Genomic DNA, 26,515 nt, shown 5'->3' on the forward strand with positions numbered 1-26,515 from the left:
AAAATATTAGATTTTAAAAGTGGGACTATAACTCACTTTCACAGATTTTTACTTCGTCGGGAAGTAAGACTTGGCCACAGGTTGATTCACGAACCTATAACAATATATACATATATATCAAAGTATGTTCAAAATATATTTACAACACTTTTAATATATTTTGATGTTTTAAATTTATTAAGTCAGCTGTCCTCGTTAGTAACCTACAACTAGTTGTCCACAATTAGATGTATAGAAATAAATCGATAAATATTATCTTGAATCAATCCACGACCCAGTGTATACGTATCTCAGTATTGATCACAACTCAAACTATATATATTTTGGAATCAACCTCAACCCTGTATAGCTAACTCCAACATTCACATATAGAGTGTCTATGGTTGTTCCGAAATATATATAGATGTGTCGACATGATAGGTCGAAACATTGTATACGTGTCTAAGGTATCTTAAGATTACATAATATACAATACAAGTTGATTAAGTTATGGTTGGAATAGATTTGTTACCAATTTTCACGTAGCTAAAATGAGAAAAATTATCCAATCTTGTTTTACCCATAACTTCTTCATTTTAAATCCGTTTTGAGTGAATCAAATTGCAATGGTTTTATATTGAACTCTATTTTATGAATCTAAACAAAAAAAGTATAGGTTTATAGTCAGAAAAATAAGTTACAAGTCATTTTTGTAAAGGTAGTCATTTCAGTCGAAAGAACGACGTCTAGATGACCATTTTAGAAAACATACTTCCACTTTGAGTTTAACCATGATTTTTGGATATAGTTTCATGTTCATAAGAAAAATCATTTTCCCAGAAGAACAACTTTTAAATCAAAGTTTATCATAGTTTTTAATTAACTAACCCAAAACAGCCCGCGGTGTTACTACGACGGCGTAAATCCGGTTTTACGGTGTTTTTTGTGTTTCCGGGTTTTAAATCATTAAGTTAGCATATCATATAGATATAGAAAATGTGTTTAGTTGATTTTAAAAGTCAAGTTAGAAGGATTAACTTTTATTTGCGAACAAGTTTAGAATTAACTAAACTATGTTCTAGTGATTACAAGTTTAAACCTTCGAATAAGATAGCTTTATATGTATGAATCGAATGATGTTATGAACATCATTACTACCTCAAGTTCCTTGAATAAACCTACTGGAAATGAGAAAAATAGATCTAGCTTCAAAGGTGTAGTGACCCGAACTTTTCCATGTTTATATATATTAATTGAGATTGATATTTACATGATTAAATGTTTCCAACATGTTAAGCAATCAAACTTGTTAAGACTTGATTAATTGAAATATGTTTCATATAGACAATTGACCACCCAAGTTGACCGGCGATTCACGAACGTTAAAACTTGTAAAAACGACATGACGATATATATATGGATATACATATGGTTAACATGAGATTATGATAAGTAAGTATCTCCATAAGTATATTAACAATGAGTTATATACATATAAACAAGACTACTAACTTAAGGATTTCGAAACGAGACATATATGTAACGATTATCGTTGTAACGACATTTAAATGTATATATATCATATTAAGATATATTAATATATCATAATATCATGATAATATAATAATTTAACATCTCATTAGATATAATAAACAATGGGTTAACAACATTAATTGAGATCGTTAACTTAAAGGTTTCAAAACAACACTTACATGTAACGACTAACGATGACTTAACGACTCAGTTAAAATGTATATACATGTAGTGTATTTAGATGTATTAAAATACTTTTGGAAGACTTCAAGACATATATCAAAACACTCATACTTAATGAAAATGGTTACAGTTACTTTCCCATTCTTTTCTTTCATCAAGAATTCTAGTCGTATTCTTACCCGTATTATACACAGCTTCAAAACGTACTTACTATGGGTATATACCAATAGGAACTAGCATGGGATTCCACTCTTGATTATGTTATGTATGACTAATCAATTTTAACTTCTACCATGAGGTAGTCAACTAACTAGAACTCCTTTTAACCCCACTCACCACTCACCAATTACCACTCATCATTCACTCCATTTCACTTCCAATTCTCTTTCTAATTCTCTCTCAACACACACACACTATTATGAATGTATTTTTCCAGTAGTTAATCATCATATTCATCAAAAATCACTTCAAGAATCAAGCTATAATCATCATAGGAAGAACACTTCAAGAACACTTCAAAAATCCCTTCAAGTTTACTAATTTACTTCCAAGCTTTCTAATCCATTCCAAGTAATCATCTAAGATCAAGAAACCTTTGTTATATACAGTAGGTTATCTTTCTTATTCAAGGTAATATTCATATTCAAACTTTGATTCAATTTCTACAACTATAAACTATCTTAATTCGAGTAAAAATATTACTTGAACTTGTTTTTGTGTCATGATCCTACTTCAAGAACTTTCAAGCCATCCAAGATCCTTTGAAGCTAGATCATTTCTTGTTACTTCCAGTAGGTTTACCTACTAAACTTTAGGTAGTAATGATGTTCATAACATCATTCGATTCATATATATAAAACTATCTTATTCGAAGATTTAAACTCGTAATCACTAGAACATAGTTTAGTTAATTCTAAACTTGTTCGCAAACAAAAGTTAATCCTTCTAACTTGACTTTTAAAATTAACTACACACATGTTCTATATCTATATGATATGCTAACTTAATGATTTAAAACCTGGAAACACGAAAAACACCGTAAAACCGGATTTACGCCGTCGTAGTAACACCGCGGGCTGTTTTGGGTTAGTTAATTAAAAACTATGATAAACTTTGATTTAAAAGTTGTTATTCTGAGAAAATGATTTTTATTATGAACATGAAACTATATCCAAAAATTATGGTTAAACTCAAAGTGGAAGTATGTTTTCTAAAATGGTCATCTAGACGTTGTTCTTTCGACTGAAATGACTACCTTTACAAAAACGACTTGTAACTTATTTTTCCGACTATAAACCTATACTTTTTATGTTTAGATTCATAAAATAGAGTTCAATATGAAACCATAGAAATTTTATTCACTCAAAACGGATTTAAAATGAAGAAGTTATGGGTAAAACAAGATTGGATAAATTTTCTCATTTTAGCTACGTGAAAATTGGTAACAAATCTATTCCAACCATAACTTAATCAACTTGTATTGTATATTATGTAATCTTGAGATACCATAGACACGTATACAATGTTTTGACCTATCATGTCGACACATCTATATATATTTCGGAACAACCATAGACACTCTATATGTGAATGTTGGAGTTAGCTATACAGGGTTGAGGTTGATTCCAAAATATATATAGTTTGAGTTGTGATCAATACTGAGATACGTATACACTGGGTCGTGGATTGATTCAAGATAATATTTATCGATTTATTTCTGTACATCTAACTGTGGACAACTAGTTGTAGGTTACTAACGAGGACAGCTGACTTAATAAACTTAAAACATCAAAATATATTAAAAGTGTTGTAAATATATTTTGAACATACTTTAATATATATGTATATATTGTTATAGGTTCGTGAATCAACAGTGGCTAAGTCTTACTTCTCGACGAAGTAAAAATCTGTGAAAGTGAGTTATAGTCCCACTTTTAAAATCTAATATTTTTGGGATGAGAATACATGCAGGTTTTATAAATGATTTACAAAATAGACACAAGTAAGTGAAACTACATTCTATGGTTGAATTATCAAAATCGAATATGCCCCTTTTTATTAAGTCTGGTAATCTAAGAATTAGGGAACAGACACCCTAATTGACACGAATCCTAAAGATAGATCTATCGGGCCCAACAAGCCCCATCCAAAGTACCGGATGCTTTAGTACTTCGAAATTTATATCATGTCCGAAGGGTGTCCCGGAATGATGGGGATATTCTTATATATGCATCTTGTTAATGTTGGTTACCAGGTGTTCACATATGAATAATTTTTATCTCTATGTATGGGATGTGTATTGAAATATGAAATCTTGTGGTCTATTATTATTATTTGATATATATAGGTTAAACCTATAACTCACCAACATTTTTGTTGACGTTTTAAGTATGTTTATTCTCAGGTGATTATTAAGAGCTTCCGCTGTCGCATACTTAAATAAGGACGAGATTTGGAGTCCATGCTTGTATGATATTGTGTAAAAACTGCATTCAAGAAACTTATTTTGTTGTAACATATTTGTATTGTAAACCATTATGTAATGGTCGTGTGTAAACAGGATATTTTAGATTATCATTATTTGATAATCTACGTAAAGCTTTTTAAACCTTTATTGATGAAATAAAGGTTATGGTTTGTTTTAAAATGAATGCAGTCTTTGAAAAACGTCTCATATAGAGGTCAAAACCTCGCAACGAAATCAATTAATATGGAACGTTTTTAATCAATAAGAACGGGACATTTCAAAAGGATCCTTGAATGGCTTGAAAGTTCTTGAAGCAGAATCATGACACGAAAACAATTTCAAGTAAGATTTCCACTCGAAATAAGATTGTTATAGTTATAGAAATTGAATTAAAGTTTGAATATGATTATTACCTTGTATTAGAAAGATAAACTACTGTAAGTAACAAAGGTTTCTTGATCTTGGATGATTACTTGGAATGGATTTAGAAAACTTGGAAGTAAACTTGCAATCTTGGAAGTATTCTTGATTTTATGAAACTAGAACTTTTGGAATTTATGAAGAACACTTAGAACTTGAAGATAGAACTTGAGAGAGATCAATTAGATGAATAAAATTGAAGAATGAAAGTTTTTGTAGGTGTTTTTGGTCGTTGGTGTATGGATTAGATATAAAGGATATGTAATTTTGTTTTCATGTAAATAAGTCATGAATGATTACTCATATTTTTGTAATTTTATGAGATATTTCATGCTAGTTGCCAAATGATGGTTCCCACATGTGTTAGGTGACTCACATGGGCTGCTAAGAGCTGATCATTGGAGTGTATATACCAATAGTACATACATCTAAAAGCTGTGTATTGTACGAGTACGAATACGGGTGCATACGAGTAGAATTGTTGATGAAACTGAACGAGGATGTAATTGTAAGCATTTTTGTTAAGTAGAAGTATTTTGATAAGTGTCTTGATGTCTTTCAAAAGTGTATGAATACATATTAAAACACTACATGTATATACATTTTAACTGAGTCGTTAAGTCATCGTTAGTCGTTACATGTAAATGTTGTTTTGAAACCTTTAGGTTAACGATCTTGTTGAATGTTGTTAACCCATTATTTATTATAACAAATGAGATGTTAAATTGTTATATTATCATGATATTATGATATATAATATATCTTAGTATGATATATATACAGTTAAATATCGTTACAACGATAATCGTTACATATATGTCTCGTTTCGAAATCATTAAGTTAGTAGTCTTATTTTTACATATGTATTTCATTGTTAATACACTTAATAATATATTTATTTATCATTTAACATATTTAACCAAGTGTATCAATATCTTAATATGATTCATATGTACCTAGTAAGACGTTGTTATAACGATAATCGTTATATATTGTTTTCGAGTTTCTTAAATTAATAGTCTCATTTTTATGTATATAACTCATTGTTAAAATACCTAATGAGATACATACTTATAATAAAATTATGTTAACTATATATATAACTATATATATGTCATCGTATAGTTTTTACAAGTTTTAACGTTCGTGAATCACCGGTCAACTTGGGTGGTCAATTGTCTATATGAAACCTATTTCAATTAATCAAGTCTTAACAAGTTTGATTGCTTAACATGTTGGAAACACTTAATCATGTAAATAACAATTTCATTTAATATATATATAAACATGGAAAAGTTCGGGTCACTACACTGATGAGGGTCCACGGGTTCATAATCAGAACGCGTGGAATGAATTATCTTCTCTTCGAGCTTGGAATTCTACAACCAAAGCATCAAAGATCGACAACCCAGTACACCGAGTCATGCACCATCTGCTTTCACACTCTATTCAACCGAAAGGAAAACACGGTAGTAACATTCAAGCCAAGGACATCTGAATAATTCACCATATGCGCATCCAACATAACTATCAGGTCGCATATTTAGTAGCTAAGGCGATCTCGACCGAGCAGACTTCTCCCAGCACATCTTGGTCATTTGTGGGCCCGATCATCACGATATTGGTTAAGAGGATGGATTTGATTGATGAGGGTGAAGAGTTTATAGTTGAGAATGGTTTAGTTCCGATCAGTTATAGTTTTATTGTTGCTGCTTGGGAGGCGATCAGTATTACGGATGGTGTGTTAACAGTGAGGAGGATCGAGCATCTTCCTAATACAGAGGATAGGGTAGTTCATGGTGTCCATATTACTCCCCAGACATTTCCATCCCGATCTCAGAATAATTACTAGGGGACGTAGGAGACATCAGGAAGGGAATGAACCAGTTGGAGGTGGACCACCACCTTTGGAGGAGCAGGTCCATGAGGAGCATGGTCACGATTATGAAGAGCCCGTTTAGACTAATACTAACGCAGGACCTTCGGTACCTAGATATCCTCCTTTCCACTTCTACTATGGTGATCCACTCATTGATGATTGGAACATGATGATGGCACGAGGACAGCAAATAATGCACGGATACGCACCTCTTCCATTTCCAGACCCTCTTGTTATCCCACATCATGAGCGTCGACCGAGCATGACTAGCACCAGTCCTCAGCCCAGCCAGCACTTTTATCAGCACATTGTTTTTCCGACTCATCCGTCACCACCGCATGTGTCACCAGGATATGGTGGTAATGCTACTATGATGGATGTACATATCATACCCATAGTGACCACCAGTGACCACGCAGACACACTTGATCAGGAACTTGCCGGTGGATGGGATCATGCTGCAGGGATAAGAGCTGTAACTTCAGAGATGGGTAATGTCGCAATGTCAGGAATATGGGGAAGTCGTTCAGATGGTCACAGTTGACAGAACCGACCATACACACTTGGGAGTAGTTCAGGGCAGTTCAGTTATCATCCGATTGGGCAGCATGTTGGCACAGTGAGGCTCAGTCATCTCGGACTATTCCCAGACAGACACGCAATTTCGTCAGATATAACATGCCATGGACACAAGATGACGCACCAGCAGGCTGAGTGATCTCATACTCTCTCGACTATCATGATACATTATTATTATCTGCCTTATCATACATTTTTATTTTGGATTGTATGCTCGGTATGGGCCTATTACATTGTTGCACTTTATTTCCTATTTATGCATGTTTAATATATTATGTTATAATAAGTTGAATAAAAACCGTACAACTAACGGTTGCATCGAGACAAATGACTTGGAAGATTGGAAGCAAAGACGATCTTCACAACAGAATGATGTCGGGTACCTGATTAGAAGATATCTTAAAGCGGCACATCCATATACGCACCTTGAAAGGGAAGTACTACGTTTCTCGCTACGCATTAGATTTTTAATAAACAAATTGCACCACTTTAAATTCTAAGTGTGGGATTCACATCCTACTTACATTAAAACTCAAAATGGAACAAAACTTTAAAGTGTGGGATACTCCGTATCCTTAACATTGAGGACAATGTTACTTTTAAGTGTGGGATAGCAGTATTTAACATACGATTCTTGTTAGTCCTCAAGTGCCGTAAAACGCTAAATTTTTCAAAAAATTTATATCTTTTGAACCGAAAACGCTTAGGGTTATTACTCTCGAAAATCAATGTTTTTTGGCTAATCTAGAGAAAATGTTTAAACAAAATCAAACACTTTTACAAAAATTAAACTTGTTCTAAAAGAGCATTGCATGACTTAGCATATTTAACCCATTACAATTGTGTGAGGCACCCAAATAAGACCACAAGCACTCATTCTTAGTGCTTCATGATATTTCCGTTGAGTGTGCCGATGTCAGCAACTCTGAATCAGAATTTGCTCTCGATCTACATATCCGATTAAGTATAAGTAGAAAGCATTTAAAAAACCTTGATCTTTCATGAAATAAAAACTTCCCAAAAACCTCCATTTCCATTTCCATTCCTTTCACCCCAAATATTCACTCAAAAATCACACAAAATATTCACCTTCATGTTCACCTCACCCCATCTCAAAATAAAGGATTGGTCGGAGAAGAGAAAATTGTGAAAATCACGAGCATCTTAGCATTAATCCAAAGGAAACTGCTATCAAAGAAGAATCTCGAGGATAGAAGCAAAAATGCTTGTCAAAAAGAAATATATATAAAAGAAAAAAAATCCTCAAAAAGAAGACAAAGTCTCATTTCAAGATTCTGAGAAAAGGAGCAGAATCTATAAAAAGAAGCTCCGAGAAAAGTATTCAAAGCAGTCAAGAAGAAATAAAAACTCCGAAAGACTGACAAGATTACCCGATCATGTTTCAACCAAAAGACCCAATAAAAACTCCTATATATCCAAATAAATCTCCAACCTCAAACCCTTTCATCCCCTTACTCTTCCGAAGTTATTCACGAATTATTATAGGGTACAATTTCTACTTAATACTAAAAAGATTTGTGTCGTGATCAAGCCTATGACGAAGATTGCTGCATGACAGACTATTGAGCATTTATAGTTCAAATTTAGAACTTAGGAAACCCGATACACTTAGTGAATTGAGTGACCCGAGTGACGCAACTACAGTCATGTAACCTTCTCTCATGCTTGCAAGACAGGTTCTTTAGTAGTAAAAGTCAGTAGATTACGTTTCTATCATTGTGTCACAATAAGAAATAACACTTGATCATGTAGAACGGAACACCCAAGGGTTTAAAGTTCAAAAGATTACTTGAGTACAAGCAATGTCTAAGTGTGGGATATTTGATATCGGCCAAAAAGTCACGTTTTTACCCCCGATATTCAGTCCTAAAGCACGAATTAACTAGATTTTTCTAGAGAATTAAGCATTTATCTGTCTTGTTTGATAGATCAAGTGATTATAAAGACAACACAAGTAGAATCGACAAAAACGGGCTTAAAATGAAGAAACTAGAGCGAAAACAGCATAAATCTGGAAAACCACAAGAAAAACGGCCTTCCAGAAGCCCAAATAAGCGTCCAGCCAATGAATGTGGACGACCTGCCATAAAATAAACGGGCCTACCATATAAACGAGCTAATTAAACGGTCCAAAACCAAATCAAACTGCCTAACAACTATTGGACGAGCTGATTAAACGGCTGACCAAGAAATTGGACCGCCTGCCATGATTTTGGACGGCCTGCCTGGACGGCCTGCCAGTCCAGATTTTAGTATAAATAGGCTCATTTGTCTCCATTTCAAAACACACTCCACTCTCCACTCTTCAATTCACTCTCAAAATTAGTTTAGTTTTCTAGTCTAGTTCGAGAATAGTCATTCGAGGCCTTCTCACCTCTGAGCAGGAAATTAAGTACCCGGAGGCGAACGCTGAAGATTTTTGTAACACCCGTGTTACATCCGTCCCACATCGGTTGGAGAGGAGAACGAAGCATGCCTTATAAAGGTGTGGAGACCTTTCCTAGCATGACACGTTTTGGGACCACAAGCGCAGCAGATCTCATGAGAACTCTGCAGTTAACCGTGCTCAGGCGAGAGCACTACCAGGATGGGTGACCTCCTGGGAAAGTGCTCATCGTGTTTGGTCGCCAAGAAAAATCCGTGCGCCTATGGGCAAAGCGGACAATATCATGCTACGGGGAATGTTTACCTGGGATGTTACAGATGGTATCAGAGCCAGGCCCCGGACCAAACGTGCACAGCGAGGATGCTGTGTCCCATTAGGGGGAGGATTGTAACACTCGTGTTACATCCGTCCCACATCGGTTGGAGAGGGAACGAAGCATGCCTTATATGAGTGTGGAGACCTTTTCTAGCATGACGCGTTTTGGGACCTCAAGCGCAGCATATCTCATGAGAACTCTGCAGTTAAGCGTGCTCAGGTGAGAGCTCTATCAGGATGGGTGACCTCCTGGGAAAGTGCTCGTCGTGTTTGGTCGCCAAGAAAAATCCGTGCGTCTACGGGCAAAGCGGACAATATCATGCTACGGAGAACGTTTACCTGGGATATTACAGATGTTTTTATTCTCAGGTCCTTAAGAGGTAGGCTTCCATTGTGTTTGCCGCATGTCTGGCCGTGGAGTCAGCATTTGTTTTATTGAACATTATTTACTTTCGCATTTAAAACTTTTATAACTGTTTAAATACTGTTGCCTTGTGGTTACGATCACAACAGTGTTTCTATGTTGGGATTATTGACTTATGTTTTTGGAAGTCAACTTTTAATAAAATTAAATGCGATTGCTTTAAATGTCTCATATAGAGGGCGTAACTATTAACTGTGGGATCTGGATTAACGCGCCGTCAGATGGAAATTTGGCAGGGTGTTATAGATGGTATCAGAGTCAGGCCCCGGACCAAACATGCACAGTGAGGACGCTGTGTCCCATTAGGGGGAAGGATTGTAACACCCGTGTTACATCCGTCCCACATCGGTTGGAGAGGGGAACGAAGCATGCCTTATAAGGGTGTGGAGACCTTTCCTAGCATGACGCGTTTTGGGACCACAAGCGCAGAAGTTCTCATGAGAACTCTGCAGTTAAGTGTGCTCAGGCGAGAGCACTACCAGGATGGGTGACCTCCTGGGAAAGTGCTCGTCGTGTTTGGTCGCCAAGAAAAATCCGTGCACCTACGGGCAAAGCGGACAATATCATGCTACGGGGAACGTTTTACCTGGGATGTTACAATAGTACTAAGGAGCTGTCTAGAGTAGGAGCTGTCAAGCATTTGTAACGGTCCACGTCATTTCTATACGGTGAACACTTTCCTTAATTTAATGATATATTTGGTTATCTTAAATTAATGTATGCATTTGTCTATCCGTTATAATTGCCATGTTTGTTAATATTTATATGTAACTTATACTATTGTTATGCTGAAACCTCACCGGTTTAGAGGTCTAATTCACGGACCACCCTTTTCAATTACCCACGTGGGTATAGCCTAGTGTTAGGAGCTGATCAATCCTAGGATACAGGGTAAGTAGTTATGTGTGCTTAACATCACAATACGGCTAAGTACCTACGTATAGATAAGGTAACTATCTATCAAAAAAGAGCTGCCAGACTTAAGATTGTGATTAGGTTAGTACTATAGGATTCTTATGAATAATGGTCTAGTCAAAAGCATGATTCGCGTCAGAAGCAGTGTTCTAGAGATGTTGTCTAATGATCCGGGGTTGAGTAATTGATTGCAAAGGAGAGATGTCTAATCCAATTAACAGTACCTTAGAATATCTAAGATTGCACATCTGTTAATGTTAAAGCATAGCTATAGTGTTAAGTGGAAGATTCATATAGTAGTAATACTAACTGGGATTAAGAAAAGTCGGAACCTTTCTTAGGTATATCACTCTGTTCATGAGCCTAGGACTCCGTCCAAGATAGGTCGCTTAAATCTTTTAGATTAGTGTTGGGAGTAGGATATGCTGTACTTACCAGAATCTTCAAAGCCTAGTCTCTTAGTGAAAAATCAATTAGGTTACCTCCTCTTGATTAAGGTCTAGTGCTTATTCTAGGAAGTAGAACTCTATCGGTAGTCTCCCTACAACCCCTAAATATTACATTCAAACCTTTACTTTATATGTCATTACTTCTAATATATCTATCCCTAGTTTATTGAAAAACACCTTACTTGCTATAGGGTTATCTTTAGACATGCTATGATCCTACATTACTGTCAAACATACAAAAATTCGAACCTAGGTTATACTTATCCTTTACTTGTTATAGATAGAAGCAAGTAGGTTGATTATAGCCAGGTAACTCTAGCTAAATATAAATGATAAAACCATTACTCCCTCTTGGTAACTGATTCTGACGTTTTGCGACCTAACGACACCGCACAAATAAAACCGTCCATTTTGGGCATATCACTCACCAACAACGAGCTAGGCTATATTTACTAACTTTTATTTCCTGACGCCAACTCATACAATGTCCATTTGAACTGGTTGTTTAACATTATCGACGTTACTCCCGATATACCATTGAGTTGGGGTAGTGATGTGCTTGCACAAATATACAAAAATATATGTCCTGTCGCAGAAAATTCAGGAGTTCTAGGTATAAATGGATCGACGATTTTACTACAACAATAGGCATATGAACATATTCTACAAATCGCCCCATTGATAAGAAATGATCCCTTGTACCTAAGCGAGGATGCAAACTTTCAACTTACTATACCATATGGAGCAAGGTATATATATTTGCTTAATAATACTTTTATACAATATATATACGTTTAATATATGTTATAATAAGTACGTTTAATATATATATACATATATACATATATACATATATATATATATATACATATATATATACATATATATATATGTATATACATATATATGTATATATATATATACATATATATATATATACATATATATATATATATATATATATATATATATAGATATATATATATATAGATATATATATATATATATATATATATATATATATACATATATGTATATACATATATGTATATACATATATATATACATATATATATATATATATATATATATATATATATATATATATATATGTACATATATATATATATATATATATATATATAGAATGTTATTTCTTCGAGCGTTTTTTTTTTCAACTTATGTAAAGTTTAAAAAAAAAACATTTATTCCTATTTAGAGTTTAGGGTTTAGGGTTTGGTTTTTTGGGTTTACTCCCTAAACCCTAAACTATAAATCGTTCGCGTTAAAAACTCAATCTAAACCTTAAATCTAAACCTTAAACCCTAATTTAACCCTAATTTCTAAACCTTAATTTTTAAATAACATTTATTATGATGAATGTTATTTTATCAAGCATTTTCCAGGTCAAAATATAACATTTATCACAAAGTGTCTTTTTTAAATATTTATATTTTCACCTCACTACTACATTTATCATCAATTAGACCCCCTTATTTAGCCGTGTTAATAAATTAACACGTCTAAATAAACAAAAGAACACGTCTAAATGATAAAAAAAACCGAAACACGTCTAAATGATAAAAAACCCAAACACGTCTAAATATATCATTATTAGACGTGTTGACACGTCTAATTGACTGGAACACGTCTAAATAATGATATATTTAGACGTGTTAACACGTCTAATTGTCAAACACGTCTAAATAATAACTTATTTAGATGCATAAGTGGCGGAACACGTCTAAATAATGATATATTTAGACGTGTTAACACGTCTAATTGACAAACATGTCTAAATAATAACTTATTTAGATGCGTTGCATCTTGGGACTGTTTTAAATTTGTAATTATCCTATTATATTATATTATAATTATTTATAATTATAATTGTATTATAATTATAATTATAATAATTATAAAATAATGATCCTTATATACTAAATGGTATTATGAGTATCAACCAAAGGCATCGATTGTCGTATATGTTTTTAATTTTCCCCAGCTCATGTCGTTTTGGCTTTCATACCCACTGATTTGTGTCAAAGTTTTATTTTTTCCCCATCACCACTCTCTCTTCCTTCTTTTAACCTACCTTCCTTCTTTTAACCTACCGTACATGTCATCGGTAGACCTAATTGATGGACGCCGGCTGCTAAAACAGGCGGTGGATGAAGTCTAATTGAACAGGCAATGCGCGGAGGCGGTAGAAGACATCCGATTGAGGTGGAGCGGATGGACCACGGACGTTCTGGATGGGAACGAAATTAGGGTTCCCTGATTTATTTGAATCTACTGAACATCTGAAATTCGGGTTTCGGTTGATTAATTAAGTTTTTACGCAATCCGACTCAAGTCGTTACAAAAAATTGCTAGTGTTCTTCTCCGACATCCTCCTGATGTTCCTTCAATTAGAATCGGATTGTCATCTTTACTTATTTTGGGTGTATATGCTTACTCGCTTTTTTATTTTCTCAGAATAATTTGTTGCCATTGTTTCTTCAGTGATTTTTCAATTTTCACGCATCTCCAAGTTCGATAAATCATGACACAATTTTACAACGGTTTACGGAGAATCAAGACTAGATGGTCCCAGATGACTTCATCATGAATTAATAGAGCAGATAAAACAAGACATGTTAGCTATTCAATACTGATGACAATGGTGTGTCATGAACACAATAAATTTAAGTTCTCCGATAAGTAAACAAATTTCAGACTACTAAATGGTTAATTACAAACCATCTGACACTTTATGATTTGATTTACACAAATTTGCTATGTTTCCAACATGTGCACGACTTTACCTTTTCGACTTAACGTAAAGATTAGTTTTGTATATTTATCTTTATGATATCTTTTAATGAGATCAGCTGTTGTAGGATGTGTTTTTATTTTAATGAGTTGTTGATTAAACTTTAGTCTATTATATTACCCTGTTACCTTTTAACACGTTGTGTGTAATACCGGCCATTTTTTTTATTTTTTTTTATTTTTTAAAACACACAGTGGAAGACTTTATTTACAAATACAATATAAGTCACGTCATTACATTAATCCGTGTAATTAAGTTTAAGTTTACACAACGGTGTTACGTTATTACAAAACATTATTTATACAAAAGTCCACATCAGAGTTGGGTTGTCAAACATGTCTTTTGCAACAGCACCCATCCCGACTAGCAGTACCTAAACCTGCAAAGGGAGAATATGTGGGGGATTAGCGCACCGCTAAGTGAATGGAATCTATCTAACAGATATAGATTAAGCCACACACAAGCTATATACATCAACAGTACCTGCTAACTACCAACTAGCATACAATAAGACAATACGAGGATCGCGGCTTGTACGAGCACACGACTCTCAGCTGATCGGGCCTGAGTCTACCGATAGTCCCTGCTACTCAATTCACAGTATAGTTATCCAGATGCAGGGGGTGCATCGTTCACACTATACTCCACAATCAGTAGCCTATGGACCCAACCTCCCCTAGGCACGGTTGACCTCATACGGACTCTAACCTCTCCTAGGCACGGTCTCGAGTCCCCAGTCTCCCTAGGCCCGACTGGTGCCATTCACACAGTGTACACATAATTCACATACAACATCAGGCAAACGATATTATTCTATCATGGCAATTCCTACACTATGCATGGTAAAAGAGTCGACCACAGTAGCATGATATGCTACTTAAACTCTATCAGTAGATAGACCCACTCACCAATTACCAGCAACTGCTCAGTTATTATTTCGGAGCTTCCTCCTTGTCCTTATCTCCTGAGAACAGCAAAAACCAAGTTAAAATAGTGTTCCCATCAAGATTAGACACACTGACAGCGAATTATAGCAAATTAGTAAAAAAATGCGTCCGCTAAAATTTTCATACTTAACACTTATGCACTTTCAAAATTTACATCCTGAACACCAAAATACAAACGGGCAGCATAACGGCTAGAAAAAGGCACTTTAGTAAAACATTCTGCCCTGGACACAGTCGGTCGACTGACACTGACAGTCGGTCGACTGTCAACACAACCGGTCGACTGATTTTACCAGTCGGTCGATTCACTTGGTATTACATCAATCGGTCGAAGGTAAATCTCAATCGGTCGGTTCACTCAACAATCGGTCGGTTCACCCTCAGTCGATCGATAGTCGGACGACTGTGTTCATCTTCCTCAGAAACTGAATAAAGGCTACGGACTTCACGATGAAATCCTCAAATCTCGATCTAGAGCTCGTTTTAAACACCAAAATCGACCACAACTTGTTCACTACTTGTTATAGACTCAAAACCCACAACAAATTGACCATAACAACACTTAAAAAACTTGTTTTGACACAAATTCAAGCTTTTTACAAAACTCACACGAAACCATGAATTTAACAACAAATTAAACACAAAAACACATGTTACATACCTTGTTAGACTTAGTAAACGATAACAAACACGATTCTAACACCAATTTGAGCTCAAGATCAATGTTTAAGGATTAGGGTTTGGTTAGGTGGGAGGGATGAAGGTACGGTGTTTAGTGAATTTTCTAGAAATGGGAAGAAAATACAGTACACTAGGTACTTAATTGGGTTTAATTCCTACACTGTGCAACACACGGGTATTTACCAGTTATCTGATATCTTTCGTACATAATTAGGTAACCCAAACGAGGTCCAATTGAAATAAACAAACCTGTTCTGGGACCCTTGTCACAAACTGGTCACCACACAATTTATAATAAAACACTAATAAAATAATTAAAAGAAAAGCACTTAAGACTAAGCACAAACCCTAAGGGCAAAAATAGACAACTTACAACTAGCCCGAGTTTCCGTCTGTTACATTGTGTATCAGCCATAGTTTATGTTAAGCTCCGATGAAGATGAATATTTCACATGGAGGAGTGTTTTTATCCACCACTTGAGATCAGGTTTTGTAGGATATGTCTTAATGAGTGGTTGATTGATCTTAACGCTATTATATTAATGGGTCCATTTTCCCACACTTTATGTACTGGATAAGCTTTATGTTCATTTCAATGTGTTGTATTTAATGTTCCTATATTTAGAGTTTGGTTAAAAGTTTGTCACATGTTCCTATTAGGCCAAATTTTTATAAGTGATGTAATTTAAGTAAATTAAATCTTCAACTGTTTCATCTATTTTCTGGGACAATTGCTAATAGGTAAATAAAGATGTACATGAGTGTGCTAATTGGTGGACGGAGGATACGGTGGAAACTAGAACAGCTAGTTGATGAGTGCTATTTGAACAACCAGTGAACACAGCAGTAAAAGACAACTATTTGGGGTAGGAATGGACTACCAAATCTTCTTCAAAATCGTTAATAAGGTAAGTCAGTTTTTTGTTTTGTAAATTAATTAATTATTTTTGCCAGCAAATGCAGGTGTATACCCCATTGCATTCCAACTTTTTGAGTAAATGCTTCAAGAAATATAGAAATAGATAGTCTGAACTACTTCACATTAGTAGTGTATTTTGTGGAGTTCAATGACTGCTATTCTGGTATAATATTTATTTGTTTGTTGTTTTGATTTGGTTCGTTACTCATAAAACTTAATTGTTGTGACAAATTTAGCTACATAATTTATATTATTTCCCTTTACACTTAAGTATTTTTACCTTTTATATGTGGAGAGTATAACAGCGAATTGCTCCCCATTAACTAAGTTTTTGTTGAGTCGCGTTCCCTACAGAATGAAGCAGAAAAGGTGAAGATCAGTTGGTGTATTAATGTAAATTATGGTACGCGACGCTTGAAGACCGCTGAAAAATGCTCTATGTTCAATGAACCAAGTAATAACGCACCCGATCCAAAAGATTCACATAACAACAAACATCGCATATTAACACATTTACTATTGTAACAGACAACAATGACCAGAACCATCCAAAAAGGACTAACCTGATTAGGAAGAATAGCCTGCAACAACTTATGTTGTCCATCTTTCCATGTAACTGGTTCCTTAAACAAGGTATATGAACCAAGTAAACATCTGCTATGTGAAACGGTAGGTATTGTACTAGCAGCTGAAGCTCAAGCTTTTGCATGTTCGTAGCACTGAACAATAAAAATAACTCGATTATGACAAAAATGAAAACACACAGCGAAGTGCATATCGAACATGTTGGGTGAGAATATGGGTTAATGTAGGATTATCCTTAATGACTATACTAATCATAACCCATAACAATAAGTGTTTTGATGATGACATATGCACATAACTAAAGGTGATGGTAAACATCTTGACATAAATATACAAGTTTACTAATCCACACTTACTCTAGCAAAAGACCAAAATCAAATAAAGCTTAAAATGAAACCGTAAGCTACACGGTTAAGACAACGGTCGACCGCAGGTCTGACTGTGGAACCTTGCACCCAGATTTGTGAATTCAAGATTGCACGGTCGACTCCACGGCTGACCGTGGATCGACCGCGATATCTCACCGTCCAAATTTTGATCGAAAAATGTTTGACCACTTCGGGGCATCTATAATTTATGAAACCTGTTCAAACATAGTTGCATCCTTCATACCCAAAGGAGTTTTGGTCACTAGAACACTAATCTTGGTCAATCACACCTAATGACACCTTAATGGTGATTAAGCCTTGATTAAGGATAACACATAAGTGTCATAGGAAAACATGTATATCTAAAATGTATCTAGACATACTTAGGATGGTCACCAAGTATCAACCAAGAGTTGCTCCTTCCTTGTACATGTGTTGGATATTAATGTATACTGATACATTAATCTTGCAAATGCCACTTTGCAAGCAAAACTTACATAGCCTTAGTTTAATGCTATGTTATCACTATATGTTTAATTCTAGTATATTTAGTGATCTCTTTCTAGTCATTACATGAATATTACTTGACTACTTGCTATTAATACGTGTGTATTATTTGACTTTGTGCTAAGTGCTAAATGCTAAGTTGTTAATTAATATGTATAGGTATCAACCTTGTCTTACTATATGTTACAAGTTGGGATTTCACCAACTAGTATTTGAACTACTTCAATATATGCTTGTGCTACTTGGATAATACTTAAAATGTCATAATCTAGTAATCTTAAAAGATAATGAATCATTAGCACACATAAGTTTGCTTAAGTCTAAAATTAAGTTTAAACTTGATTTAACATGATGTCTTGCATATGCTTAATTTTTATTACTTGCTTAAATTGTCAAGACATCATTAATACACTTAATTAATTACAAACAAGTTCATATTTGAATACTAACATGCTTTGTGATTAAAGTGGGTTTATGTCATCAATGACATGTTGACCAACCAATAAAGATTTAGCAAATGTGTTAATTACAAATAAAGGATTATGACAAAAATGAGATTGCCTCAAATGATTATCATGACTTGTATCCAAGAATGTTACACTTTCCACTTTGAGCATGATAAGCCACTATCAAGGCAATATGTTGTGTGAAATCTAGTATATAATTTATCTCTGGAAAATGCCGGTTTAAGATTACTACACACTAACGGGCAGTGTGCCCGATCGTGCAATAGTATAAAGTTGGTAATTCTGAAATCGTTCCAAGGACAGTTTAAACGTGAGAATTAAAATTGTAACTAATGAAAATAAACTAAGTTAATCTATGAAAATTGAAAGTACGAGATAATTTGTTTTGTGGCTATTTAACGATTAGCCAAATCAAGGATAGATCAAAAGTAGAAGACAATATTTTTAGTTTTTAAGTTTAAATAAATTAAATTGCAGACTGAACGAAAAATAAAGATAATTGAATTCAATAGATAAAAGAATGTTCGCCTAGATCTCCTATTCGCAGTGTCGGATGATTTGTTATTAAGCACTAGTTCTATTTATCAATACATGCAACTACAGAGTTGGTCTACCCAGAGTTCTCTTTTAGAAAACACGTCAAACTAGTATTTATTGGCTTAGGGTTCCCTTTCACCAAAGACCTCTTTCGTTTGTGACTTAGTAATTAACTAATTATAAGATTAAGATTCAATTGGTTACACGTTCGCTCCACACAATTCACCCCTCTTTTGTTCAATCTATGTTACCCGGTTTACCCCCTTGGTCCAGTAAGCACCCAGTTGGTTAAGACAAATCAATTGGAAATTAGTTCACTAAATTGAAACAGGGTTCCCTTTGTTCAAACACGATCACTAATCAAGCCTAGTAATAATAATCAAATCCCATAAGAATGGTTCTTAATCAAAACTCATAATTATCATGTATTAATCAAATTAAACGTTAAAGTATCATCCAAACACATACGAATATTCAATCTAGACAAACATTAAAGTACTTAGCCAACAATCATGGCTAAAACCAAAATCACAAATAAACAATTAAGAGTATTCATTATGATGATAAGAATTAAACCTAATGAAAATTGTGTTCTTGAATGATGAACGGATCGAGACGCGTTTCCGGAATGATTGAGTTGATCGAATGATATTGGGGGTTCCTCAATAATCACCAAAATTCGCCCAAAAGCTGATGGAATTCGTCTGGATGGAATTATGATTAATTAGGGTATTTTTCGGGCTTAAATACCTTCCAAATTCGTCTGGGCCGACCTACTGCTGCGCCGCGGCCCTCAATTGTCGCGCCGCAACATTTAACGTGAACTTGGACATTCTTAAATCCCTTCCTGATCTTGAAAATAAACAAACACCGCGCCGCGGCCGCATTTGTCATGCTGCGACTCATAACTAGTCCTGAACCCTTCTTCAACCCTTAAACTGATATCGAATGCTGTCGATTTCCGCGCCGCGGCCATATGCGTCGCGCCGCGGCTTTTTGTGTAACCTGATATCTCGTTCATTTTTCTCTTTTTTTTCTTACTTTAAACTAATTCAACACCTCATTAACCAATATGTTCTTCATACTTCCAACCTCGGTGCACCAATAATAATAACCGGTTAACAAAGTACCTCAAAAACTCCAAAGAATGCAACTCTTCTATATTAAGCTCTTCAAACTCGGACATTCTCAATATTATCAAAATATAGACCAAATCGTATCCGAACGGACTAAAATGTGATCGATATCGCTAAGGAAAACGTGTATAAAATATGCGATATCAAACCACCCCACACTAGAGTTTTGCTTGTCCTCAAGCAATTAAACTCGAAAATAATCTTCTACCGTATAATAACATCTTCAAACGCGTATGTAGAACCATGCGAACAACCAACAAACCAAAAACTAGCGTGGGCACGATTTTGGAGTAGATAACAACCATGGTTCCCACTTGCATTCCCCCAAAATTATCTTCCCAAACCTCAAACAATATGTAATGGATATAGTAACCAAAGATAGTCTCGAATAACGTACCATAATGATGAAGTAGAGAATCTCGAACCATAATATAAGTCTTCAAAGAAATCGGGAATCAAGAGGGAACCGAGCACCAAAGATATAGTAATCGAACATGTGTACCAAAAAGAATGCACGGGCTACCCCGCAATTGGTCAAAACAATGCCTCCCACAGTACCTAACATCGTGAGATGTCGGTAAGAAAATAATGTGCTTAGGAGGATACACATTACGTCCAGATATCATCGATAATCATGAGTTAATCATCTAATTCGTTAAGTCAATCTTAAAGATTGAGGTTCATCAGGCTTAAAAGCTGATATCTTACCTTTCCGGAGGTTATCTAACTGGGGATCTGATCAATCACAAATTTGTGTATCATGGTGCGCTCCCCATTTGACGAGACAGATCTCCCTCATCGAGATAAGTCTGACTACCAGTTTCCCTGTTTGATGTTGAGGCCTGGTAGATTTCCAGTCGATGTTAGAAATGACTTTTCAAGATTTTTCGTCACCCTACAACTAGTCTGGACTACAACTTCTGAAATAAATCAGCAAGCGTGTCGATTTGGAGACTTTACTCCTAGGGTTATACAAAGTGGTCGGGTGCAACATTGTCCTTGTTAGGAGAAACAATGAGGATCGCCCTATTAAAGTTTTCGATCTAGCGCATGGCTCGGTTTTGACCACACGATACAATCACCGTTCATACGGTTGACACCCGCCTTGGTGCAAGTGACCTACGATTGAATTCTTAAAGAATTCGTAGGATTTCACATTCAATGGTAATGAACATGGTTGGAATTAATTCCAAGTTGCCTACTTCCCACATGACAAGCTTTTCTGCTTGTTTTAAGAAAGGTAGGAAGTAGATACTACCCTTCCGATAAATCCCAAAAACCTTTGGGTGCCATAGCTTTTGGCTATGAGTTGTGTTGTCTAAGCAAACACAAGCACGTAGCTATTATTCCTAAAAAGGACAACACTGGTGAAGCTCAAGGCTCCTCTTCCCACAATATCACACCATTAGATGATGTAATAATAAAATGGTATAGTTTCGGAAGTCTGCTATACCAAGTAACCAAAAGTTTTTGATCTGGTACGTGATTCGGTCACAATCACGCTATGCAATCACCTCTCTCTCACGGTTTACACCCATTTTGGTACAGGTGACCTATTATTGAGTTCCCCGAACTCGTAGGATTTCATGTCCAAGAAAATGAACATGTGGAACAATTTTTTTGGCTTCTTTAAAATCACGAAATATGCTATAAAATACCAAGCCAAATCAAAACAATTTTCATAACAAAGGTTTTGGCCGAATTTTCAACTATTTTTCTATTTTTTTATTTTTAAACTAACTTTTTGAATTTTTTTTTATATTTTTCCCTTATTTTTTTATTTTTTTTTGTTTCCGACCAAAACCTTTGAAACTATCAAGTCTTTTTTTATATCAAAACTAATATGAAGATGACTCAATTAACAACCAACCCAAGAGATTTTACATCCTGCACCCCACACTTGAGACCAAGTAATGTCGCCATCACTTGAGATCAAAAATAGATTAAAATCGAAAGGGTTATGTGAGAAAGAAAATATAAAACTTATCGAGCTTAACCACGGATCGCGGAATGCCAATGACAGATGGCGCTGAACTGACTGCCAGCATAAGAATATCGTCCATTCTCGATCATCACACCAATATCATCAATCATGTAGTTTTGCTGAACTTAATGCCAGACTTGAAAAATCGTTTCACCAACAAACCTAAGAAAAGAAAAACAAAAGAACTACATAAATGGGACAAGGTGGCACCACCCGATGCCTAAACGCCTTGCCCCTAAAATAAGTTTTCAAAGTACATAAGCAGAATACATAATTATTCAAATACAGACCAAAGGAAAGGAAATATTTTTAAACAAATTATAACATGATCAACGGGCTCGCAGACCCTCCTCACTGAAAACCATCATACGGCCAATTGCCGTACGGGTACTGCTGCTGAAACCTCTGACGCGCATCCTCCAACGATTCCTGCTCACTATATATCGGGGCCTGCACTCGTGGCCGAACTGGACTACAATAAGACACAGGTGTCTGAGAAGTAGTACCATAATAATGATCCGGGTTGAAGTAGAAAAGATGATCATTGTGCCTTTGCCAATCATTCCCATAAGCAATCCATTCTGGGCATGCACGGACTCGGCCAACCTTTCTTCTTGTCGTAACGTACTCGCCTCGACCCGCTGCTTACTTTCCCACACACGATCATTATGTGATCGTTGATCTCCCCGAAAATCATTAAAACTATTCTTCACAAAAATTTGCACATTATCAACCCTCGAGACCAAGTTATCCCAAACTTCCTCGAAAATACCCCAAGACTGACCCCCTGCAGGAACATTCGGAGCAACCTGGTCCGCATCATCACCTCCTTGATTATTACCACCGGCCTCAGGTGCTTGTTGCCGAACATACTCCACCAAGCCAACTCAATTCGCATCCCACATCACAAAATTTGCACTAATGTAAAACCTTACATTAAAAGGTTTCATCACCTGTAATGGGTCGGTCAATTTCGTACACCTGCTAAAATCAATGTTGAAAAACTTTGCAATTTTTGTAACAAAATGACCACCAAGAAGTGACCTTGATGCTCTTATTTCCCTCGCATGATTAGACAAATAAGTAGCAATTAACATACACAAATCAACATGTGCATCGGCCCGAACTCGATGCATAATCCACAACTAAGTCGAATTGAGTTTAGCGTTCCCATTTCGTCGACCGCAAAAGGTACACGATAGCAATTTATAAAGTAACCGAAGCTATCTATTCCAAATATTGGACCCCTTTGACTCATTAGAAATGAAAGGTGTTAAACCCGAGATTTCATACCAAAAGTCTCGCTCGTTATAATCTTCTGGATGCCCAATAAACTCAGTTTCTTTTTTCAAATACCGTTTTAAAGCCTCCTCATCCAGTTCTTCATACCAGTTAAGTGCTCGAGCAACATCCATTCGACTCATAGCTCGGTTTTCTCCCCCTAGGTGAAATGTCATAAACCCTTGATTCGTCGGATCCCTTCGAGAACGCACACTTAAGGAGGAGAAGAACTCCACAACTAACTCACGATAAAGGTCGTCTCTCAAGGACATCGCACGTTCCCAAGTGCCAAGATAGACTCTTCCCGTAGTTCGGACCATCGCTAATATATCAGTAATTTCATCCCTTATCTCACTAGTTGCTTTATCCAACTCACTCCAAGTAAAATACCAAGTTGCTTGTATACTTCGGGCCGAAATAAACTCAAAATATTCGGAGTAGTTTTCCCCAACTTTTTGCAACCACACTTCTGGGTTAGTTCTCATCTCTTCCGCATCCCTACGGGATTGAGCCGTAGAGGATGAAGGCACATCAACTCTGCTTCTCTGCACACATGAAACAAAAACCAAACCAAACACAAATCCTTTAAAAGTTAGCGTTAGGACAATAATAATCATTCAAACCAACATGTTCCACATAATCGCACCAACCGTTTATTACTCGTTTCAACTTCAATTAGGCATTTAAACAAAAGCAAGTGTTTACAACATGTGTTTTTGTTCCATTGTACCAAATTCAAACAATATCTCAAAACAAACATACCACACAAGTGCCCCATTAAACTATCACCTCTTAACTCGAATTCACAAACTCATCTAATTAATTAACCAACCCATGATAAACTATCCCAATAATCATTAGTTAACTTCTAAACTTGCAAGAAGATTAAACAATTCCAACTAACCAAATAAACATCTCAAAAATCATAAAAATCATCATCAAGCTTCACAATTCACCAAAATCACATACGACCCGCCCAAATCACCCCACGCTATCTTAAATCATGTATCTAGTAGCAAACATCTCCCTCACAAACAAAATCCCCAAACATTCAACATCAAATTCGGATTTATCACAACCCTAATCTCAAGAGTCAAGGTTATGCATAAACTACACAAATATTCATGAAGAAAACCCATAAATATCGTATTCATAAACAATTCATCACATATTAAAGCATAAAAGTCTCAATTAAAAAAACCCCACAAAATTTCAAACATGAACCCTAAAATTAATAGAATTAATCAAAGAATTATGAGAGAAAAAGATAGAGAAAAGTAAAATCGGACCTTAACCGGCATGATTGAACAATGGATTGAAGAAATTAGTAAAGAATTAGAGTTAATTGAAATTAGGGTTTAGGTGCTCTAAGTATGCTTGAGAGGTAAGTATGAGAAAAGTGGGTGAAAATAGATCCAAAAACCTCTAAAAAGAGGTTATAATCCCGTCGAGTTTCATATTGGGTCGGGTTGACCCTCTTGTTTTAAAATTTTGACCGATAGGTCAGGAGTCTGGGCTGCAGAAATGTCGCTCCGCGACATAAATAGCCACGCCGCGGCGATATGCTGTGTCTGACACTAATTCTTTTATTATTAGGCGACCTCAAAAACCTATGAAAGCTCACGCCGCGGCAAGAAATCCTCGCGACGCGGAAAATGAAAGGACCCGTTCATATACATTATAAACGATTCACAATAGTTGATTACATTGCAAGGTATTTGACCTCTATATGATACATTTTACAAACATTGCATTCGTTTTTAAAAGACAAACTTTCTTTACATCGAAAATTGACAGGCATGCATACCATTTCATAATATCCACTATCCAACTATAAATTGATTTAATAATAATCTTTGATGAACTCAATTACTCGAATGCAACGTTCTTCGAAATTTGCTATGAAAGACTCCAAGTAATATCTTTAAAATGAGCAAATGCACAGCGGAAGATTTCTTTAACACATGAGAATAAACATGCTTTAAAGTGTCAACCAAAAGGTTGGTGAGTTCATTAGTTTATCATAATCATTTATTTCCATCATTTTAATAGACCACAAGAATTTCATTTCCAGTTCTCATAAATATACGTCCCATGCATAGAGACAAAAATAATCATTCATATGGTGAACACCTGGTAACCGACATTAACTAGATACATATAAGAATATCCCCTATCATTCCGGGATCCTCCTTCGGACATGATATAAATTTTGAAGTACTAAAGCATCAGGTACTTTGGATGGGGTTTGTTAGGCCCAATAGATCTATCTTTAGAATTCGCGTCAATTAGGGTGTCTGTTCCCTAATTCTTAGATTACCAGACTTTAATAAAAAGGGGCATATTCGATTTCGATAATTCAACCATAGAATGTAGTTTCAATTACTTGTGTCTATTTTGTCAAACATTTATAAAAGCTAATGTATTCTCAGTCCCAAAAATATAAAGGGTAAAAAGACAAATGAAACTCACCATACTGTATTTCGTAGTAAAAATACATATAACGTCATTGAACAAGTGCAAGGTTGGCCTCGGATTCACGAACCTAAATTAATTATATATATTTATGTGTTGGTCAATATTTGTCTAACAAATTAGGTCAAGTCATAGTGTACCACAATCCTAATGCTCGAGACTAATATGCAAAAGTCAACAAAAGTAAATTTGACTCAAAATAATTTCCAAAAATCTATACATGATTAATATATATTTTAAATATCGTCGTTTTATATTTTTAA

The 26,515-nt window shown here is 35.3% G+C and overlaps 1 long non-coding RNA gene across 1 annotated transcript; it reads right to left on the minus strand.

Moving 5' to 3' along the window:
- Positions 1-14,539: 14,539 nt before the first annotated feature.
- Positions 14,540-16,534, minus strand: LOC139894050 (uncharacterized). The gene is made up of 3 exons (XR_011774787.1): positions 16,367-16,534; positions 15,274-15,329; positions 14,540-14,744 (listed from the first exon to the last, which is right to left on the minus strand). It is a non-coding gene; the product is annotated as an uncharacterized lncRNA (long non-coding RNA).
- Between the last annotated feature and the right edge of the window lie 9,981 nt (positions 16,535-26,515).

This window comes from Rutidosis leptorrhynchoides, chromosome 2, assembly GCF_046630445.1.
Source record: "Rutidosis leptorrhynchoides isolate AG116_Rl617_1_P2 chromosome 2, CSIRO_AGI_Rlap_v1, whole genome shotgun sequence".
Classification (NCBI taxonomy): Eukaryota; Viridiplantae; Streptophyta; class Magnoliopsida; order Asterales; family Asteraceae; genus Rutidosis; species Rutidosis leptorrhynchoides.